The following is a 20952-nucleotide window of genomic DNA, read 5'->3' as shown; positions in this document are numbered from 1 at the left end:
TAATATTAATAAGCTCCATGAGACAAACCACATTGTGAAAGTAAATAATTTACAAGTCTTTCAAAGTCTATTAGGATTAAAACAGCTACAAAATTCTCTTGTTTGTTACCCCCTGCCCAGGTTACTGATACCTGACTGGTCTACTGGTCTCTACAACCCTCACCCCTCCAAATAATGTTTACTTCTCTTTCAGGCTAAACTTCTTAATGACACCCGGCAGTGTTAGTTTTTTCCCTTAAAGAAGGATCCCCTATGCTGACAAAGACAGGTTAGGCTTGAAACAGAATTGTTGGATTCAAAATCCAGAATTCAAAAATCAAATGGGAAGAGTGGTTCTGGGTGTGTGCGAGGGAAGATCCCAGAGTCTCTCCTGACCCTGCCCTCCAGTGCAAGGGGATTGAAAAGAGCGGAAATGGGCTGGTTTTCCTAAGAAGTGCTATTGGCTCAGCCCAGCACTGAAACCAGCCCAGCTTGGGAGGGATCCGCACCAGTGCCCGGGGCAGGGACCAGAGCCAGAGCCCAAGCCTATGAAGTCATCAGAATCCTCGTGCATTGCTGCTGGGAATGCACAATTAGACAGCTATTTGCAAAATCAGCTTGTCAGTTTCTTATCAAGTTAAATATACACTTACTGTATGAACTGGTCATTCTACCCCTAAGGGTTTATTGAAGAGGAATGAAAATATATGTCCACCAGAAGACTTGGACATGAATGTTTACAGCACCTTTATTCATAATGAATTAAACTGGGAACAACACAATGTCCATCAAGAGGAGAATGCATGCACAAATTGAGGTACAATCATACAATGGAATAGCAGTCACCAATAAGAAGGAACAAGCTACTGATACACACAACATGGATGAAACATATAAGCATCTTGTGAAGTGAAAGAAGCCAGGCACAAGAGTACATACTATAGAGGGGCGGGGGGGTGGGGATAAGGGGAAGGTGAGAGGTTTTGGGAACGTACAGAGGGATAGTGGATGGGGGGAGGGGGGGTCACACAGTGTGAGGGATATAAATGATAAATGTCTAAGTTTTGCTTTGTCTTGTGCACCTGAAACTAATTAAAAAAAAAAAAAAAAAAAAAAAAAAAAAAAAGAGTACATACTATATGATTGCATTTAGATAGAGGATTAGAACATACTTCTAAGCCACAGTGAGAGAAATAATATCGGTACTTGCATGAAGTGGGGATCAGGGCTCTGTCAACTGAAAAGGGGCACAAGGAAGATTTGGAGGGTAGTGAAAATATTTGCTATCGTGATGGTGATGGTGGCTACACAGGTGTATACATTTGTCAAAACTCATCAAACTAGTTTTGAAATGAATGCATTCAATTGTATGTAAAATATTTGTGATTGTGTGACTGTTAAACCAAATAAAGTTTAATTTTTTAAAAATGATCCAGGCGCAGGGCTTCCTCTGGAGAAAACTTTGATCTAGATCACTCTGTATGTCTCTGGAGACATCTGAAATTTATTCTGTGTTTCTCAATTCCAATGGAGTTCCTATTTAATTGATATAAAAATACTATACAGACCAAGATGGAGTAGATGTACTTCTCCCTATTCCTCCTACCAAGAATAGCTAAAAAGCCTGGACATTATAAAGCAAATACTTGAAGACCCTGAAAGTGGGTAGAGGAAGGAAGACTGGGGAGTGAACTCAGAACCCAGGAGTGACATGGCAGTGGGTTCCCTGGGTTTTCTTTTTGTCTCATATATCCTGGATCGAATACTGGAGAGGCCAGCAATCCAGAAACTCCAATGGGTGCAGACCAACAAAATAAACAGAGCCACCCAAGAAGCCTGCTCTCTAGCCAGACGACCAGGAAAGGGGCAGCCTAGGAAGACAGAGAACTTTTAGACAATAACCACCCCACTGAAGCCAAACACCATGAGGAAAACCGAGGCCCCACCTCCACCGGCACCCCACGCAGCAGGATTTGTTCTTCCTCAAGTGACTATGGTTTCTTCTTTTAAATAATAATAATATTAACAATAATAATAGTAAACTGTTAACACTTTCAGTGGCGCTGACTATGCTTTAGGGTAATTCATGTCTAATGATGATTATAAAATCAGCAGGTGCCTCACTGTCTTCTGTGACTATTATGTTGCTAGGTTTCTAATACAGATCTCTGCCATTCCTCAGTCTCAGAGTGGACTCTTGATTTTTGAAAAATAATCTTTTCTGACAACCCGAAATTCAGGGGTGGAGGGAAATACTTAGCAAACAGTCAGGATGACTTAGTACCCAAATTATCTTTGGCACGCCCTAGATGGTCCCTTGGTATTTCCAAAGGATTTATTTCCATTTCCTACTAACTTCACTCATGGCCTGATCCACAGGAACAAAGAAGGAATTCTGGACTAATTGGACGTCAGTGACATGCTCCACAATTTTGCCAGTGTAGATCAACAGGACTGTAAGCGTTGCCCTATTTTTCAGGCCCATAAAATGAGAAAAACTAAAGACAAAGAAGGCAGCTCATCCTTCTCTTTGAAGGATATTTGTGATAACTTAGACTTAGTCTATTCAAAATAAAATGTTATTCCTGTAGATTTATGCCTTAGTAACTGTACCTTTTCAGAACGGGTAGAAGTAACTCATATGTAAATATCAGCCAGCAAATGTTGTAAAAGACGTTATTCCAATGTTTCAAATATCCTGCCCTTGAAGAATGAGTGGACTCTTTTTAAGGCAGTGTAATACCAACAATGCCTGCACGACCCACATCATCCAGACCCAACAGGAGTAGTGAAATATCAAAATGGCATTTTGAAAAATAACCTGGCCACAATATGTGTTAAAACTGGCTCTTATGAACATGAAATCTATAGTATAAAAGTTGGGCACTCTCGCCATGTGACTCTGCCAATTGATCTGAGCGGTCATGAAATCACATTGGGTTCCTCAGTTTTCACACTGCTGAAACCTCACTGGAAGGGGTTTCATCAAGCCCCACTAACTAATATGGCAGTCAAGTACTAAGTTCTTATTTCTTAACCCCCCCCATCTCCCACAACGAGTAGTCCCTCTCATTTTATAACTTTTTGCTATTCGTGTCTCTTTTTCTCCCTCGACAAGGGACTAGCAACCCATCTCGACCAAGTTCCAAATCAGTAGTGACATCAGGATGGGTCCCAAGCATGATCTAAGGACCTAGCTACTCTAGCTTAGGCCTGCCAAGGAGCAAAATCCAATCTGTGTTCCTATGTTGTCCAACAATCTTCCTGAACCTTAAGTATGTTCATCCTGATACATTTGGAAAGACTCAAGAAAATCTACAAGGAGACACATTTCAATGGACCTGTTGTCAACAAGAAGACAGTTCTAGTCACCATGGCCTTTATCCACGTACGGACGGTGATCACACACCATGATATTTGCTATTTTGCTGAACTTCTCCACCTGAACTTTCTGGTCTGGTCAAGGAGTCATGACAGGAAGGTAAAGGCCATGCCTTGGCCTAGTTACTGTCACTCTGGGCTTATCTTCAGGAACTAAAAGATGCCAATTTCTTCCTTTGTCTGTCACACTGATACACCTCTAAATCAGGGGTGTCCAAACTTTTTTCTGTGTTTTTTACCAAGGGCCATATGCAGTAAAATACACACACAGCCGGGCCACTCACTCGAGGTGAAGTACGTATTGCCTCACCTGGTTTATTTAAGTAAACAATATATTTTTGGAATTTGCTGCGGGCCAATTAACAATGGATTGCAGACGCAAGTTGGCCCCCAGGCCGCAGTGTTGACACCCCTGTTCTAAATACTTCTAAATGGTGGGTCTGCGCTCATGTGCTACAAGGTACTAAGGGAAAGTCCTCATACTAGAGCCTTTCACCTGAGATGCGATGTGTGACAGTTAAGCAGCGAAACGTTAAAAAAACAAAGCTCCCCAAATGTTACGGGTAACACACGAGTCTAACTTCACAGAGTCATACTATCCCTTTCCAACTCAGTGGAAAAATACAGAGATAAGTGAAACTGAGAGTCCTTATGACTTTGATTAAATGTAGCTTTATATCCTAGCTCTAGAAATCACACACACACACACACACACACACACACACACACACACACACACAGACCTGGCCTTTCCCCCTGGATAATCAGCAACCTCGGAAGGAGCAGAAGACAGTAGCCTGGCCCTGACTAATGGTCACGAGGTCCGGACCTCTGGCAGGCTGAGGATGACATCTTGACCTAAGTTATGTTTCTGCTCCTGAGTCCTCAGGTGGAACGACCTTCTAGCTGCTTGCCCATAAAACCAGCCAGAGGGACACCAGAACAGACCTCAGAACTGTCCTCAAGACCTGAAGAAATGATTATTCTTACCTCACCTCAGACCAATCAGCTCCCAGCACAACCCAGATCCCCGAACCCACGGGGTCTTGTGATTTTTGCCCTATATAACCTGTAATCTACACACCATCAGGAAGTTCAGGCTTTTGAGCATCAGCTTCCCGTTCTGGGTAGCGCCATTCATCAAAACAGCCAATATTTACTGCAGTTCTCGATGTTCAGTGTTTGTCTCTGTTAGCTCTGGCTGTTGGGTAACATAACTAGCAAATGAGAGATTACTGTGTTAGCCAATGATGAATCTGTGTTGTTAGACAGCAGGATTTAATCCTAGCCTAGGCTACATTAAAAAATCAACCCCAACACTTGTAGAGTATCATGCCACCTTGTTTCTAGAGGACAGTTACAACTGGAAAGGACACAACAGTTTACATGAAACATGAATACTTATAACATGCTGCAGAAACTCAGTTCTTAAATGAATGTATTCTGAACTTTCTCACCTGGATTCTAACAAACAGTGAACACTATATATTAAGAATAGACTTGGAAGCGAAATCTAAAGAACCAAAGGTAAGAAATGTTATGAAGAATCAAATTTACAATAAAACATCGCTAAAGAGGCTACAAAGAGAATTGGAAAATTACAAGACGCCCTATATTCCACTTGTGAAAAATTCTCTTCTGTTGTTTCACTTTTCTCCCTTTTTAAAATGATTTGAAGTACACAAAAGGATCAATCATAATCCTTGGTTTATAGCACCCCTTGTTTCGTAGTTCATCCTATGTAATATGTTTGAATATATTTGAGTAATATAGTATCACCTGTGAACCCGCCACGCAACCCAAGGATTACAACACCTCCTGAGCCTGGGGGTAACTACTATCCTGAATTTATGTGTATAGTTCCCTTTTTAAAGGTGTTTTATCACATATACATGACTGCCTAAGCAACATATTGTTTAGTGTTTTTTTTTTTAATTTATTTATCCATTTTCCTGTTAATTTACCCATTCTCATATCAATGAATATTTGGTTTATTTCTAGATTTTTGCTATTATGAATGGTACTGAGCTTTTTTGTTTGTTTTTTGGCTTCTGTTGCACATGGGCAAGAGTTTTACTACCGCTTATAGTAATCACTCTGCCATAAATACGAGAATGCTCAATTTCATGAGATAATCCAGATTGTGATTCTAATTTAAACTCTCACCAAATAATAAATAGGTGATGTTTTTGATCCACAATCTCTCCATATTTGGTGTTGTAAAACTACTTAATATTTGCCAATAGAATAGATGCAAAACGTCTCATTATCCTTTTTCCTGATTACTAAGGTTTAACAAATTTTTATGTTTATTGGCCATATATTTTCTCTCCAGTGAAATCTCTCTTAATGTCTTTGGCCAATTTTCTATTGGGTTGTCATTTTTTGTAAATTCATAGGAGCTCCTTATACTGTTGTGGTGTGATATTAACTCTTTGTAGGTTTTATAGTTGCAAATATCTTTTTCCAGTTTATAGTTTGTCTTTTCACTTTTTAAGGAAAGAAGTTCTTAATTTGCTATAATTAAAAATTTTAATACTTACAAGAAGCGGAGTACAGCATTAGGAATAGAGACAATGGAAATGTAATGGCTGTGTGCGATGTCAGAGGGATAGTGGATGGGGGAGGGCGGTTGACACAGTGTGAGGGATATAAATGATAAACATCTAAGTATTACTTTGTTTTGTGCACCTGAAACTAATAAAAAAAACTAATTTCTTGTTATGGTTAAATGTCTTTTTATGTCTCATTCACCTGCTATTTTCTACTAAACATTTTAAACTTTTGCTTCTGACATTTAAATCCTTGATCAATCTGGAATTAATTTTTGGTTATAGAGTGAGGTAGGGATACAATTTTGTTTTTCCCTATACCAATAACCTTTTTATTTTCTAGTTCTATTTATTGACAAGTCCCTTCTTTCCTTGCTGATCTGCCATGCCATCTATATCACGTCTCAAAAATTAACTATGTGGAGGTCTGTTTGGGGCCTTCATGGGCCAGTTTCATTGGTTGGTTTGTTTATCTTTGTGGCAATACCACACTGTCTTAATCACTCATAAAATAGCTTCATAAAAGTTCTAATCTTTGGTAGGGTGAATCTCCCCTCCTTCTTCTTTAATAGTGTCTTGAATGTTCTTGGCTCTTCTCCTTTTCCATATTTTAATATCTAATCTTCTCAAGCCTGCTTTTTCTCTTGGTGCTATCTGAAACTACCATACTTATTCCTTGAGAATAATGCCAGTGAAAAATAATCTTAGACATATAAAAATAAAATAGTTTCCCTTATCTTTCTATTGCACAAAAGCAGAAACTCTGCTGAATGAATCATAAAGCTAGTTCTGATAAATTGGTAAATTGAAAGTATTCACAATGGTATTAATTAATCTTGTTTTAACTTATGCTTAACTATGGAGTCTCTTAAGTCACATAGATGTAAAAGATTATTGCTATGTTCTATGAACTGTAACCTATAGCCCCTATGATTCTGCAATTCTAATTGGTGGTTTTACTTAATAATCTGTTGCCCTGTTTAAATAATAATAATCTGTTGCCCAATTTAAATAATATTTAAATTCGCATAAGTATTAGTGAAATTTCTTAATTAATCCAGAAGAAATTCCATCTTCCTTTATCAACATGACTTACACATAAGGGTGTAACAAATCTCCCAGCTCCTTAAAAAAAAAATTTTGCTTCACAGCATGCACAGAAAATAATATTTCTATAGCAGATGGAGGTAAATGGACAACAGTGCTTGTGGCCAGAGCTGAGTGGGTCGGGAGCTCCAGCACTCCAGGCCCCAATGAACCTTCCTCCCGATGGCTGAGAGCATCAGTCAACTCCACATATCTATAGTACGTGGTACCCCAGAACTCAGATCAAAATGTTGTGCTTTATTCAGATGAGGAGTTGACTCTATCTCATTGTAATTAAATCAGCAAATAAGCATTTATATACTGCTGGTGCCAAAAAAATGTATACATTTTAAGAGATGTTATCTATGTATTACTTTTCGAAGTTGAATTAAATTATGGTAGCAATGTGTAGTATGACATTCGCTCAAAACATGGCATTAATCAAAAGAATGCTAGCGTCAATCATTGCATTACAATTTGAATACAGTTTTTTCCTTCCTTAAAATGTGTACACATTTTTTTGGCACCCTCTGTATACTTAAAATCTGGTTGGATTTATTTCCCTTTACATAGCGAATTACTTAAACTAAACCACAGGCAAATGCAGAGTTAATATAAGTTGAGCACATCTGCTTTCTGTGACATACTATTCCAAAATCTAATTTGAATCTAAATTGGAATGCCAATTACTCATTAATTTATACATTATTTTAATTTACTTATTTTTATGACTGTACTGTTATAAGAAACGCTCATCTAAAAAAGTCAGCCAATAAAGCAAAGACAAAGAAAATGGTGAAAAACCATTCCCAACCCCATAACCTAGAAACCATCATTAATATAGGAAAATACCTGCCGTTCACCCCTCTGGGCACATATACAGATAAATAGAAAGGTGAAAAGATATATAACGGACAGAGGAATAGACTGAAATAATTCTGAATAAATGGGATCACTATAATGCTAATTTTGATGAAAAGTTTTACATTTGCAGTTATTTGAATTTTGAAGCTCTATTGTTTCATGCATACATATTTGGTCTCTCTATATCTTCTTGGTGGTTTTTAAAAAATCATTATATAATGTGCCTCTTATCCTTTTTAATTTTTTTTCTCTGAAATCTACTCTATCTGTTATTGTTAATGTTAACATGATATATCTTTTCTCATTGTCTTACTTTCAACCTACCTATGTGGTTGTGTTTGAAGTGAGTTTCTTATAGATAACATGTAGTTGGATCATGTTTCCTTTTCTTCTTTTTAAAATCTTGGGGATTGTCTGTAATGAAAACTTACTTCCATTTAGGTCCTTTTACTTTCCTACTTTAAAACTGTAGTTGTTTCAAGTATTTCCTCTACATATATTGAACATCAAACAGATGCTGTTAGAATTTTTGCTTCAACCATCAAATCAAATATGATTTCAGAAACTCATGAAAGAAGGATAGTTTAGTATACAGAAGGTGCTAAAAAATGTATACACATTTTAAGAGATGGTCAATGTTGCTCAAGCAGTAGTTCTCCATAATCAGAAGTGTGTGGACGCTGATGGTAACCACTCTGAGCACCTCTTGTAATTGCAGAAGTCAAACATGACTTGTATTCATCTTTTGTAATCTGTTTATATTGAGTATTACAATTTTAATATTTTTTTCCTTTCTTGAAATGTGTATACTTTTTTTGGCACCCCTCATATTTATCTCGTTACTCACCCCATTATTCTTTTCTTTTTAAACTTCCGAGCCCTCTTTTATTATCATTTCATTTATATTTAGAGGCTTCTTTTTGCCATTCTTTAAGGATAGGTATGCTAGTGACAAATTCTCTTAGTTTTATTTCTAATCTGAGGATAGTTTCTCTGGACACAGAATTCACTATTGCCTATTCTTCTCTTTCAGGACTTGAAAAATGTTGTGTCATTTCCATGGTTTCAGATGAGTAATCTGTTATTTGAATTGGTATTCCCCTATAGACAATGAGTTTCTCTGATTGTTTTTAAGATGTTTTTCATTGCCTTCAGTTTTCAGAAGTCTAACTATAGTGTTTCTTGGCACGGTTTTCTTTGACTTGGCATTCATTTATAGGTTTATATCTTTAAGCAAATTTGGTTGAGTTTTCAGTCATTATTTCTTCAGATGCTTTTTCAGTTGCCCATCTTTCTTCTTTCCTGGGGCTCCAATGATACAAATATTATAATTTTTGTTATTGTCTCACAGGTCCCTGAAGTGCTAATCTATTTTTCTAATCTATTTTTTCTCTGCTGTTCAAGATGAGTAATTTCAATTCACTGTTCTTAAGTTCACTGCTTTATCTTCTGTCATTTCCATTCTATTGTTGAGCCCATCCATTAAATTTTTAATTTTTAACATTAAAAAATAACTGAAGTGAAACTGAAATCAGTGCTGACCTTTAGAGGAATTATGTTTTCACTCCATGACAACATAAAGCTATTTCCTCAGTCCCCTTCTCTTCAATATGGGGCTTATTAGCAGTCATTTAGAAATTATGGTAGATCATAAACACTCATTTTTGGAGACACTCTTGTTCTTTATCATATCAAACATATTAAAGTGACCACATATTTCACATTAAATGTAATTCTTCTGTAAAAATAAATTTGAAGGAATTTTAGTAATACAGCATTGAAATTTTTATTTTATTTTATTTTTTCATTTTGAAAGAAATCGCAAATATTTTTGGAGTTCCTTATGGTTTTGTGGTTTTAGATTCTGCACTTGCACTTGTACTGCCCAATGGCTCTGGACTAATTTTGTTGGTAAGACTGGGTTTGACACCTGGCAGAGCCTTGTCAAAACTTTTTCTTTCACTAGCTGTCATCTCCTTCTCAAGTTTATACCCTGACATTATATGCTTTTCTATGTTTTGTTACTCCAGGGGAATTATGCCTTTCTCTTCAGGTAGTTTATGTTATTAGATATTGAGGGAGGTATGTACTGTGTTTCCCCCAAAATAAGACCTAGCCAAACCATCAGTTCTAATGCGTCTTTTATATTATATAAGATCCGGTCTTTTTATATTATATAAGACCCGGTCTTATAATAAAATAAGTAAAATATAGTAAAATAAGTACTTATTTATAGTAAAATAAGACCAGGTCTTACATAATTTTTGCTCCAAAAGATGCATTAGAGCTGATGGTCCAGCTAGGTCTTATTTTCGGGGAAACACGGTAGATCCTATGATCCAACTTCAGTCATCTTTACCCGAAAATCTAACATTTTCTTTCCAAGTGAAAACTATCATTTTTGGTCCTTTCTTAGTTTCAATTATTTTTTAATGGCTCAAAATTGCTTACATCCTTTTAACCAAAGTTGCCCAAATATAAAGCATTATTCCTTTTGTTTACCTATTAAGGATGAATGTATTTCAGTTCACCTTCTGCTGAAATTTGTTAACATATTCAGATCAATGGCTAGTGCCTCTGTTCCATCTTATGTGACGAAAACATCCAAAGCTCGGGTCACTACATTTATTTTCTTTTCACAATACTGTTTGCTAATTTTTTGTTGTTGTTGTTTGCTTTACTACCATACTTCCAACCATTTTCTATTTAAGTAGTAATTTGGCATGTTTTAGAAGTTTGCCTTTTCTATTATTTTGTTCTGACAATCTTATAGTTACCAAATTATTTTTTTTCTTCTCTGGTATCTCTGATGTTTGATGTTGTTAATAATATTGGTGTAAAAAGCCAATTTGTAGTTTCTACACCAATATTGACAAAACAAAGTGATGAGGTTAATAGGTATTTCTTAAAATGTGAATAATAGGGAAGTGTTTTGTTGTTGTTTGTTCTGTTTTGTCTTCAAAGGCTTTCACAAACTCAATTTAAAGGTTTATGGAAGATGAGCAAAATTATCTGGTGAAAATTGCATCCTGCGACCTCAGGTTGACCTCAGGCAAGGGAGAGTAGATTTGATAAACACATCATACTTCTTGGAGTGTTTGCGTCTTAAGAGAAGAGACTGGAGGAGGTATGAAAGGTTTGTGTTGGATGTTAGGGAAGAGGAGACAGTATCCCTATATTCCTCCATTTACATTTTGTTGAATTACTGTTGTCGAGAGGAAAATACGAAAAAAGAATAGATCATTATACCATTTATTATAGTGCACATCGTAATGAATGCGGTGATTTGTTGATTGTTCATTCCAGAGCAAGAACTGTGAGTTCCTCCAGCCAAAGGCTCTGTATTATAGATCTATCTATCCCACGGGCCTAGAACAGTGCCTGGATCGTGGTTCATTTCAATAAATGTTTGCTAAATAATACTTGGAATATTTAAAACATTTTCCACATCCTTGTATCTGGAGGTGAATATTTGATTTTGCAGTGCTTGTGTATAAAAGATATTTATTCATAACTATAGGGATGACATTCTAATTTCTGAAGAGAAGGCCCAAACTTACAAGGTATTATAGAATTGATTTGAAAAAGGGTTAATTGTCTACTCTGCTGTCTGTAAATGACTGTTTCCTGGATGCACTAACGCATTCCCCTGGCATGTGCCTCTTACCCCCACCACTGGGGGTCAGCACAGATGATGAAATGCACTCCAGCCGTTTGCACCTAGGAGGAGCCCTCCACACCAGTTTACAGCATGAAATAACCCCCTTGCTTGTAGAAAACATTATTAAATAGCAACCAGTTGGGGTTTTAGGATCAATTTTCCCAAATCTATAGAAAAACCCCCCATGCATTATCTTAGGCTGTAATCCTACAGCAGAGTCTCATCTGTTAAGTGGGGGATCGGTCAAAAGTTCCTTCCCGCTCTAAAATGAATGCTCCCAGGCTGATCCTCTCTCTCTGCCACCCATCACAATTTTGGTTTTCCAAGCACGGAGACAAATAGAAGATGGCCAGGTTCACCTTCAGGTCAGAGCGGCGGAAGCCTCAGGGCGGAATCAGGATGTGAGGGAGGCGAGCCCCGTGGCCCTCATCAGGCCTCTTATTGCAAGGTGACCCTCTTTGCTTCCTTTCTTCCTCCCCTCCTCCTTTCCTTTCTTCCTTCCTTCCTTCCTTTCTTTAAAAAATTTCCTTTCTCTTTTAATCTTCTGCCTCCTTCAACTCTCAAAAAATTCCTCAGAAATTAAACACAAGGAAGCTCAAAGAGCCAAGTTAGGCCGCCCAGGAATAGCAGGCTCCCTCCCACAGGGGCCAAAGTCTGGCACTGGGGTCTCCACTCAGCCTGGTAGTAAAAGCTGGTGCAGAGTAAGGTGGCTCCAAGGCTAGTAGCAAGTCAGCCCGGAGGATCTTCCTGCAGTGGGGTGCCCTGACACAGCCAGGCTGCGTAAGAAGTGGTGTTTGTTGGCCTTGCCAAACAGCTTCTTCCCACAGGCATCCAGGACCAGGCAGCCATGAGGCCTGCAGGAGGCCTGGTTCTGGACAAGGTGCCCAGAGGACAGAAAGTGGCCCTGGCTTGGCCATGGCTACGGACGGTCTGTGATCCTGTTTTCTGAAGCTTAAATCTGGAAAACGGTCTGACCAAAGGGATCTGTTATGAATTTCATGTCAAAAATTTGAAATGGGGATCATCTAGGAAAATCTGGCATTCGCAGTTCTCAGCCAATGGTCAGTTATGAAAAGAGTCTATTTGCACTTTCTCTTGTTCACTATAATCTTTGATTTCAAAATCAGTAACAGTCTTTTGCTTCTGGGCTACTTCCCTTCCTTGTTCATTTTCCATGAGCAGTTTTCTCTACCCTTCTTCACAACAGGCCACAATCAGTTCAGGAAATTTTAACCAGGAAAGGGGGGTTTCATAAAAATTATTTAGACATTAAAATAGAGGACAGAGCAAAGGAACCACCCCCTCAAAGTAAAGCAAACAAAGAAACCAAATTTCTTTAATAAGAATTTAGGTTATAATACAAATGTGCGGAGAATACTTTCACCTCAGGAAAAGTCTTTGTATGACTTGATGAAAGAAACCAGTGAGATTGTGCTGATAATATGGTTGTACTTGGAAGGGGCTTATTTCCCGTATTTGTCCTTTTATTCTTTTGTCCCTTTATTCTTTGGAGCACCCCTAAACACAGTGCCTGAGGTCAAGACTTGGGGATGGGTGGTTTATTTGGGAAGTGATTCCAGGAAGCAAGAGTGAGAGAGCAGGGAGAATGAGACAGGGAAGGAGGAAAGCCAAGGTAAAGGTGTGTTACTGAGGTTGCTGTTATGAGCAGTGGGCTTGTTTCTACCAGGATCTCAAAAGAAGCTCATAGGAAGCTTTCCAGAATTATGTACATGAAACAATGGGAGGCTTGAGCATTTGCCCACCTGCTCCTGTCCTGTATAGGTTGAGGCTTCCTCTGAGGCTATTAACTTTCAGGTATTTCTGGGCTGCATTTGTATGCAGGAAAACTACAGTGTTGGAGATACTCTGGGCAGAAAATTGAGCTTGAGCTTGAGGTAGGATGCTGGCAGCACAAGGAAAGTCTACACTTCAATGGAACTGTCCACTGTGGCCGAGAATGAAATGAAAGGTGGACTGAGAGGACGCGAATGCACGTTGAGTTGAGCAGTTGACTTGGGCCAGAGGACCCTTGCCTGGATCCTGTGCTTTGGCCTTCCCCGGATTATGCCCTTTCCTACCCCGAGCTTGCACCCTCTCTTCTAGACCACACTCTGGGTACTCAGGATCCCTGCCCAAATGGCTTCAAGCCAGCATGGCTTCTTCCTTGGGTCCATTTTCAAAGGGCAGACTCTGCTTACTCAAATGGTACACAAGGTGCTGCTGTCTGAAGCAGGCAAAGATGTATGGATAGAGTTTGGATGGGACTTCAGGAATCCATACCACGGGATGTAAGGCTATTCAAGTCCAGAACAGAGCCAGGGTAAAAGTGGGGAGGGTTGGCCCAGGGTCAGGGCCAGCTTTCTTTCTGTCACCACATTCCTGTACCAAGGAATCTGAGAATTCTACATTCAACCACAGCCTTTGTAAAGTTAGAATAGAACGCATTTAAATTAACAATTTGTTAGCTTGATTTAGAACTCATAATTATTTAGACATAAGGCAGATGTAGGCTACATGTCATGTTTCACCATGTTCCAATTTTTGTGACCTCGAACTAAGAAAAAAGAACCTTGGAAAACAGACTTTATATGCTTAGAGGATTTCATAGAATTCCCAAGTTCATTAGCTTCTGTAATGATTTATGGTTGTTACTAAAATAAACTTTATATTATCTTTGAAAATCTAGGGATATTGTCTAGGTCAGCAATTAGAAGACACTTGACTAAACATTTCTCTGAACCAAACAGTATGAATGACTAAAAGCAGGAGAATTAGTACCCAAGGGTTGAATGTCAGAATGTTACTTGCGGCACTTTCCCTGTTGACTCATGCTGGCTGAAGACGGGGCAGGAGAGCACCAGAAACAATGCATATCTGGGACAGTAAGGAATGTGGGAAGCAAAGCAGAGCGAAATGGGACTTGTTTTCACCAAAGATGAATCTTAGGAGAAGAAATTTTAGAAGAAAAGAAAAAGGGGGGACTCGTAGGGTTGAAGTGGAGACCACAGAAATTGAATGGCAAAGAGAAAGAATCAGCTTAGCAATGTAAAAATACACATCGTAGATTGGACCCATATCTTGCACCATATACAAAAATCAACTCAAAGTGGATTAAAGACTTAAATGTAAAAACTGAAATTGTAAAACTCCTATAAAAAAACAGGGGAAAATCTTTATGACATTGGTCTTGGCAATGATTTCTTGAAAATGACACCAAAAGCATAGGCAACAAAAGCAAAAATAGACAAATGGGACTAAATCAAACTAAAAAGTTTCTGCACAGCAAAGAAAACAGTAACAGAGTGAAAAGCCAACCTGCTTAATGGGAGAAAATATTTGCTAACCATATATAAGCAAAGGGGTTAATTTTCAAAATACATAAGGAACTCATATAACTCAACTGCAAAAAAAAAAAAAAGAAAAGAAGAAAAGAATAACCTGATTTTAAAAATTGGCTCAAGACTTGAGTAGACATTTCTCCAAAAATGACATACAAATGGCCCACCAGTATATTAAAAAAATGCTCAAGGTCACTAATTATAAGGAAAATGCAAATTGGAACCACAATGAGACACAGGTACTACCTCATACATGTTCAGATGGCTAGTATTAAAAAAATTAATTAATTTTAAAAAAAGAAAAGACAGCAAGTTTTGGTGAGGATGTGGAGAAATTGGAGCCCTTGTACACTGTTGGTATGAATGCAAAATGATGCATCTATGAAAAACAGTATGGAGTTCCTCAAAAAAAAAATAGACTACCATATGAGCCAGAAATCCCACTTCTGAGTATTCATCCAAAAGAATTGAAATCAGGATCTTGAAGACATATTAGCACTCCCATGTTCCTTGCAGCGATTTTCACAATAGCCAAGATGTGGAAACAATGTAAATACCCATCGGCAGATGAATAGATAAAGAAAATGTGGTGTGTCCATCAATGGAACATTATTCCACCTTTAAAAGAAGGAAATCCTGTAATATGCAACAACATAAATGAACCTTGAAGACATTATGCCAAGTGAAATAAGGCAGTCACAAAAGGAGAAATACTTCTTGATTCCATTTATAAGAGTTACCAAAATTGTCATAGAAGCAGAGAGTAGAATAGCGGTTGCCAAGGACTGGAGGGAGAAGGAAATGAGGAGTTGCAAATCAACAGGCAGGAAGTTTGAATTATGCAAGATAAATAAACTCTAGAACTCTGTCATACAACATAGTGCAACATAGATAACAATACGATATTGTACACTTCAAAATCTGTGAAGAAGGCAGAGCTTATGTTAAGTGTTCTTACCAAAAATTGGTTCTTACCTATTTTTATAAAATCATATCAATATTATTTCCTTTCACATCTTCAATGTCTGTATTCTTTTGAGAAGCTGGATAAGAAGTAGGAATCTTATTGTGAGTTCTTAGTATTATTATTGTTATTATTCTTAAATAGATGACAATTATTGAGTGCTCACTATGTGACAGGCTCTCTTCAAAGACCTTTACATATATTGTCTTCAACTGTAAATGCTAGGCATTAATATTATCCCTACTTTATAGATGAAGGAACTCAGCCACAGAGAGGCTAAGTAACTTGACCATGGTCCAGCAACAAATACGGAACTCAGATTCAAAACCAGGTAGTATCCTTCCATTATATAACATTCAGTGTTTTCCTATATTCATTCTATTATGAATATGCCTATTTCCAAAAGGATTTTGAAGTTACTTTAAAACTTTTTTTTCACTTTAAGATTTCAGAGCTTAGCTATTCAATAAGGGGTGAATTTCAGAAGCATTTGGTGAGCACCCACTGTCTGTGAGACACTTAAGAATGACACAACAATGAATAAGCAGGAGTTAGTAATTTATAGCTAAGTCACTGAACAAATTATAACATAAGGCAGAAAGTGGCAAATGTTCAAAAAGAAGAGGTACAAAGTGCTATGAGAACGCAAACGTGAGGAAGATTATCTGTGGGGGTTGTGAAAGGATCAGGGGAGTATCTGGGAAGAAGTCACTTTGCTCCTGGGCTGAGCCTTGACAAAGGGTAATAATGATGGGTAAGATTTTAACAGTTGGGGGTTGAATTTTGAGGTCCTGGCCATGTTAATAGACAGTACTCATACATAGCTTTATGTCTGCCAAGATTTATTCTTAGTACATTTTTTAAAGTATTTATTGAGCACCTACTGTGTACTCTGTGCTTAGATAGGCACCAGGAGCACAGGGAACATATGCCACAATCACTTCCCTCAAATAATTTACACTCTAAACCAGGAAACAAATATGTATATAAATATAACATAGTTTGATGGACACATGCAACAAGTAATCCTTTTCTATTGTATCTTTCAAGATTTTAAAGTATTTTGTCCTTCTTCCCTTCAAAAAACCCATTACACAATCTTAGAGAAATTTTGAGTTTGTAATCTGCATGTGAACTTCAGTAGCATCTGCTAGTGAAACACTGTTTTGTAACTATTAGGATAGTCAGACAATAGAAAGAGTTTAAGAGCTATAAAAGGAACTGTCCACAAATATAAAGAAAGGAAATTCTATGGCAGAGGCCAAACTGTCCTCATACAGCCATTAAAGTTCTACAAACATCTTTAGGTACAAAGCTCCAAGTATATGCCAACAAATCCTCAAACCACAAAATTAACACCCTTCCAATCCTGTTTTTTCATAACAAAAATTTCCAATTCAGTCTCTTTCAAGGCTACTTTTTATAGCTGCGTATTTCCAATTTCGTAGTATAAGCAAAGAAAAGGTGGGAAGGGGACTGACATTTGTTGAATGACACCCTCTCTAAGGACCAAACACTGTCCATGGCATTTGTGTTGGTTCTCTTTTATCCTTACATCAACCATAACACATGATGTCGGACAATTAATGAACTTATCATAGAAAAAGTGCTACATACCTCATTGCTGAATATCACTATGTTACCTTGGAAGTACTCCTCTTGGGAAGCTACCGTGTTCCCCCGAAAATAAGACCTAGCTGGACAATCAACTCTAATGCGTCTTCTGGAGCGAAAATTAATATAAGACCCGGTCTTATTTTACTATAATATAAGACCGTGTCTTCTGTTATTTTTCGCTCCAAAAGACGCATTACAGCTGTTTGTCCAGCTAGGTCTTATTTTTGGGGAAACACGGTATGCACCGACGCTAGTGCCTAGTCCACCCTTCAAAGTAATTTTGGAACTCTTTTTCTGGAATGGCCATCAGAGCTGTCGTCATATTACCCTTGATGTCCTGAAAGTCATCAAAATGTGTTCCTTTCAATATTTCCTTTATCTTCAGGTAAAGAAAGAAGTCATGGGGGGCCAGATCAGGTGAGTAGGGAGGGTGTTCCAATTCAGTTATTTGTTTACTGGCTAAAAACTCCCTTGCAGACAGTGCTGTGTGAGCTGGTGCATTGTTGTGATGCAAGAGCCATGAATTGTTGACAAAAAGTTCAGCTCGTTTTCATCTAACTTTTTCACACAGCCTTTGCAGCACTTCTGAATAGTAAACTTGGTTAACTGTTTGTCCAGTTGGTACAAATCCATAATGAATAACCCCTCTGATATCATTGCAACAAGTTCGCAAACTTAATTGTGAGACCTCATACTCGTTACACTGACTCCTAGTGCAGTTGAAAATCTGCATATAACTTTTGATTCTTCCAAACAGTATTTTTGATCAGCAGTTGGGAAACCGTGGTTGAGGATGTGAAAATACTGTTTTCGATCCATGGTTGATTGAATCTGCAGATTTGAAACTGCAGATCCAAGGGGTAACTGTATTTATTGAAAAAAAAATACATGTGTAAATGAACCCATGCAGTTCAAAACCATGTTCAAGGGTCAACTGTACCATAATAAAAAGTCATGTGAATGTGGTCTCTCTCAAAATATCTTATTGTACTGTACTCACCCTTGTTCTTGTAATGATACGATGAACTTGCACCATTTCACTTCATGGCAGCACTTGACAACTTCTCTTTGGCATATTCGAATGGCCAAAATCAGTACTCTTGAATGTTGGGGCTATTATTAAATAAAATAAGGGTGACTTGAACACAAGCTCTGAGATAATGTGAGAGTTGATCTGATCATCAAGGCAGTTACTATTAGGTTGGTGCAAAAGTAATTGTGGTGTTTGCAATTATATGTAACATTTTAAACTGCAATTCCTTTTGCACCAACCTAATAATATAATAGCGTCTACAGCATGGAGACACTGGACAAGGGATGATCACGTCCCCGGTGTGGCAACATAAGATTTTATCATGCATTTTCAGAATGGCACACAATTTAAAAACTTATGAGTTGTTTATTTCTGGAATTTTCCATTTAATATTTACAGATTGCAGTTGACTACAGGCAACTGAAACCGAAAGAAGTGAAACCAAGAAGGGGGTGGGGGGTGACCACTAGACAAATAATACGTTTTTTTGTAGAAAATTACCATATATAAATGAACAAAAGGAGAAAATGAATAAAAGTACTATTTTGAAATTTTAAATATCTGACAAAATCAAGTAAATGTAAGTTAAAATACTAATCAGATACTATTTTAAGTCTATCAGGCTAGATACTGAAGAAGTTACAACATTCAGTGTTGGCAAGAATAGTGATTATAGAGAATTCACAATCAATTTTGGTAGAGTTTCAACCACTTTTGAGCAATTGGCAGCATCTGGTGAAGTGGAAAATATGTATACTGGCTATTTCACTTGAAGGTGCCCTAGAGAAACTCTTGCACATGTGTTTAAGAATGGCACAACAATATTCTCTGTAAAACAGTTGTTAACAGGGTAAATATCATTTATCAGATTAAATAATTAAATTGTGTCATTGTCATACAATGCAATAGTATATAGGAATTAAAATAAATGAATTAGAACAACATGTATTGTGTTTCTGATAAGTCTCAAAAGCAGAATGCAGAACAGTGAGGAACATTTGACACCATTATTTGAAAAACTCAATACACACATATGTATATATATACACAGACATATACATAAATACTCCACAGAAAGTGTTTGTATACATATATATTATATAATGTATATATAATATAATATATATTATATAACATATATATAATATTATATATATATATATATTACAGAACAGAAAGACTAAAAAGAAGGAAAGAAAGAGAGAAAGAGGGAGAGAAGGGAGGGAAGGGAAATAAGGAAGGAAAGAAGAAAGGAAGAAATGGAGGGAGGAAGGAAGGGCCTAAAGTACATATGAGTAAGCTTTGTGGTAGATTCCAGGGTGTTAAATTGTTCTATATAGTTTTCTTCAAACTTGAAGAATTTTATCCCAAAAAGTTATGGTTACCTCTTGTAAACACTTCAGAAAACACATAAACGTGTAAGAAAAAGTCATCCGTCATTCAAAGAAAATTAATCTTAACATTTTACTGCATAGTCTTCCAGACTGTGTGCTATACTTTCATTAGCCCACATGTCATATACATAATTTTTTTGGTACCCTTTCTGAAGAGGCCAAAATTTTTCAAAAATGTTCTTCTGATTCATGAGGTGAATGATACGAAGTCGGGTTTTTTTCTGAGTCTTTGGGACGGCTACCTTTCCTTAATTCTACAGTACTTTCTCATAGTTCAATAGGCCTGTTTGCAAAATAGACTGTGTGGCTTGTCCTTCGCCCACTCTCCACTTGGGGGCTATCTCAACCATCTCAGATCTACAGTTGAATGGAGGACGAAATACAACGTTCCCAAAGCAAGCTTCCTTACCCGACAGCCATTCATTGAGAGCAATGAATGTCCGAAATGAGAAGTCTCCTAACTGTACCATCTGACTTCTGACACCCTTAATACAGTATATCCAATTCATGAGAAACTACAATCCCCGTGGGGCTCTTGGGTTCGGCGCCCGCCTTTACCGCTGCGCCTGCGCATTCTGAGCGCGGACTACAAGTCCCAGGATGCATCGTGCTTCCGCCATCTCAGCCGTACTTCCTGCCGTGATGTTTCCTGGGTAACAGTGTATCCGCGCGTCCTGCCCAGAAGTTTAAGGTGGGAGGGGTTTATAGGCCCGCTTGGGAAACTGTTGGGAGCGAGTAGCTTATTTTTTTCTGTCACAAAAAAGTAACAGGTCTACAGCAGATATGCAGCTGCTTAGGTTTTGGTGTGCACAAATGTTGCTTTTCTGAACCGGGCCTCACTTCAGGCCTCACTTCGCCTCCCTTCAGGCTGGCCCAGCGCCGGTGGTTCAGGGCTTGCTCTTGTCCTTGCAGTGGGCTTGTCCTTGAAGTTGTCAGAAACCCCTCCCAGGGTTTGAGATAGGCTAACATCCCGGGTTTTATTGGAGTGGTGGATTTTTCTTTTTTCTTTATTTTTTTCACGGGCACTTAGTGGGAAATTAGAAGACTGGAGGAGGCTACAAGTCAGATGTCTTACCCTGGAAA

The 20952-nt window shown here is 37.9% G+C and overlaps 1 long non-coding RNA gene across 1 annotated transcript in view; it reads right to left on the bottom strand.

The window, feature by feature from the left end:
* The window catches only part of LOC148755097 (uncharacterized), a 36222-nt gene extending 15837 nt beyond the window's left edge, over positions 1-20385 (bottom strand). Inside the window, exons 1-2 of the long non-coding RNA XR_016019369.1 lie at positions 20279-20385; positions 18443-18555 (exon numbers count right to left, since the gene is read on the bottom strand). This is a non-coding gene — a long non-coding RNA (uncharacterized LOC148755097). The remainder of the gene's footprint in view (positions 1-18442; positions 18556-20278) is intronic.
* Between the last annotated feature and the right edge of the window lie 567 nt (positions 20386-20952).

Source organism: Rhinolophus sinicus, chromosome 16 (genome assembly GCF_057876585.1).
Source record: "Rhinolophus sinicus isolate RSI-liver-muscle chromosome 16, RSI-T2T, whole genome shotgun sequence".
In the NCBI taxonomy this organism is placed as follows: domain Eukaryota; kingdom Metazoa; phylum Chordata; class Mammalia; order Chiroptera; family Rhinolophidae; genus Rhinolophus; species Rhinolophus sinicus.
This window is presented reverse-complemented; position numbering and strand designations above follow the sequence as displayed.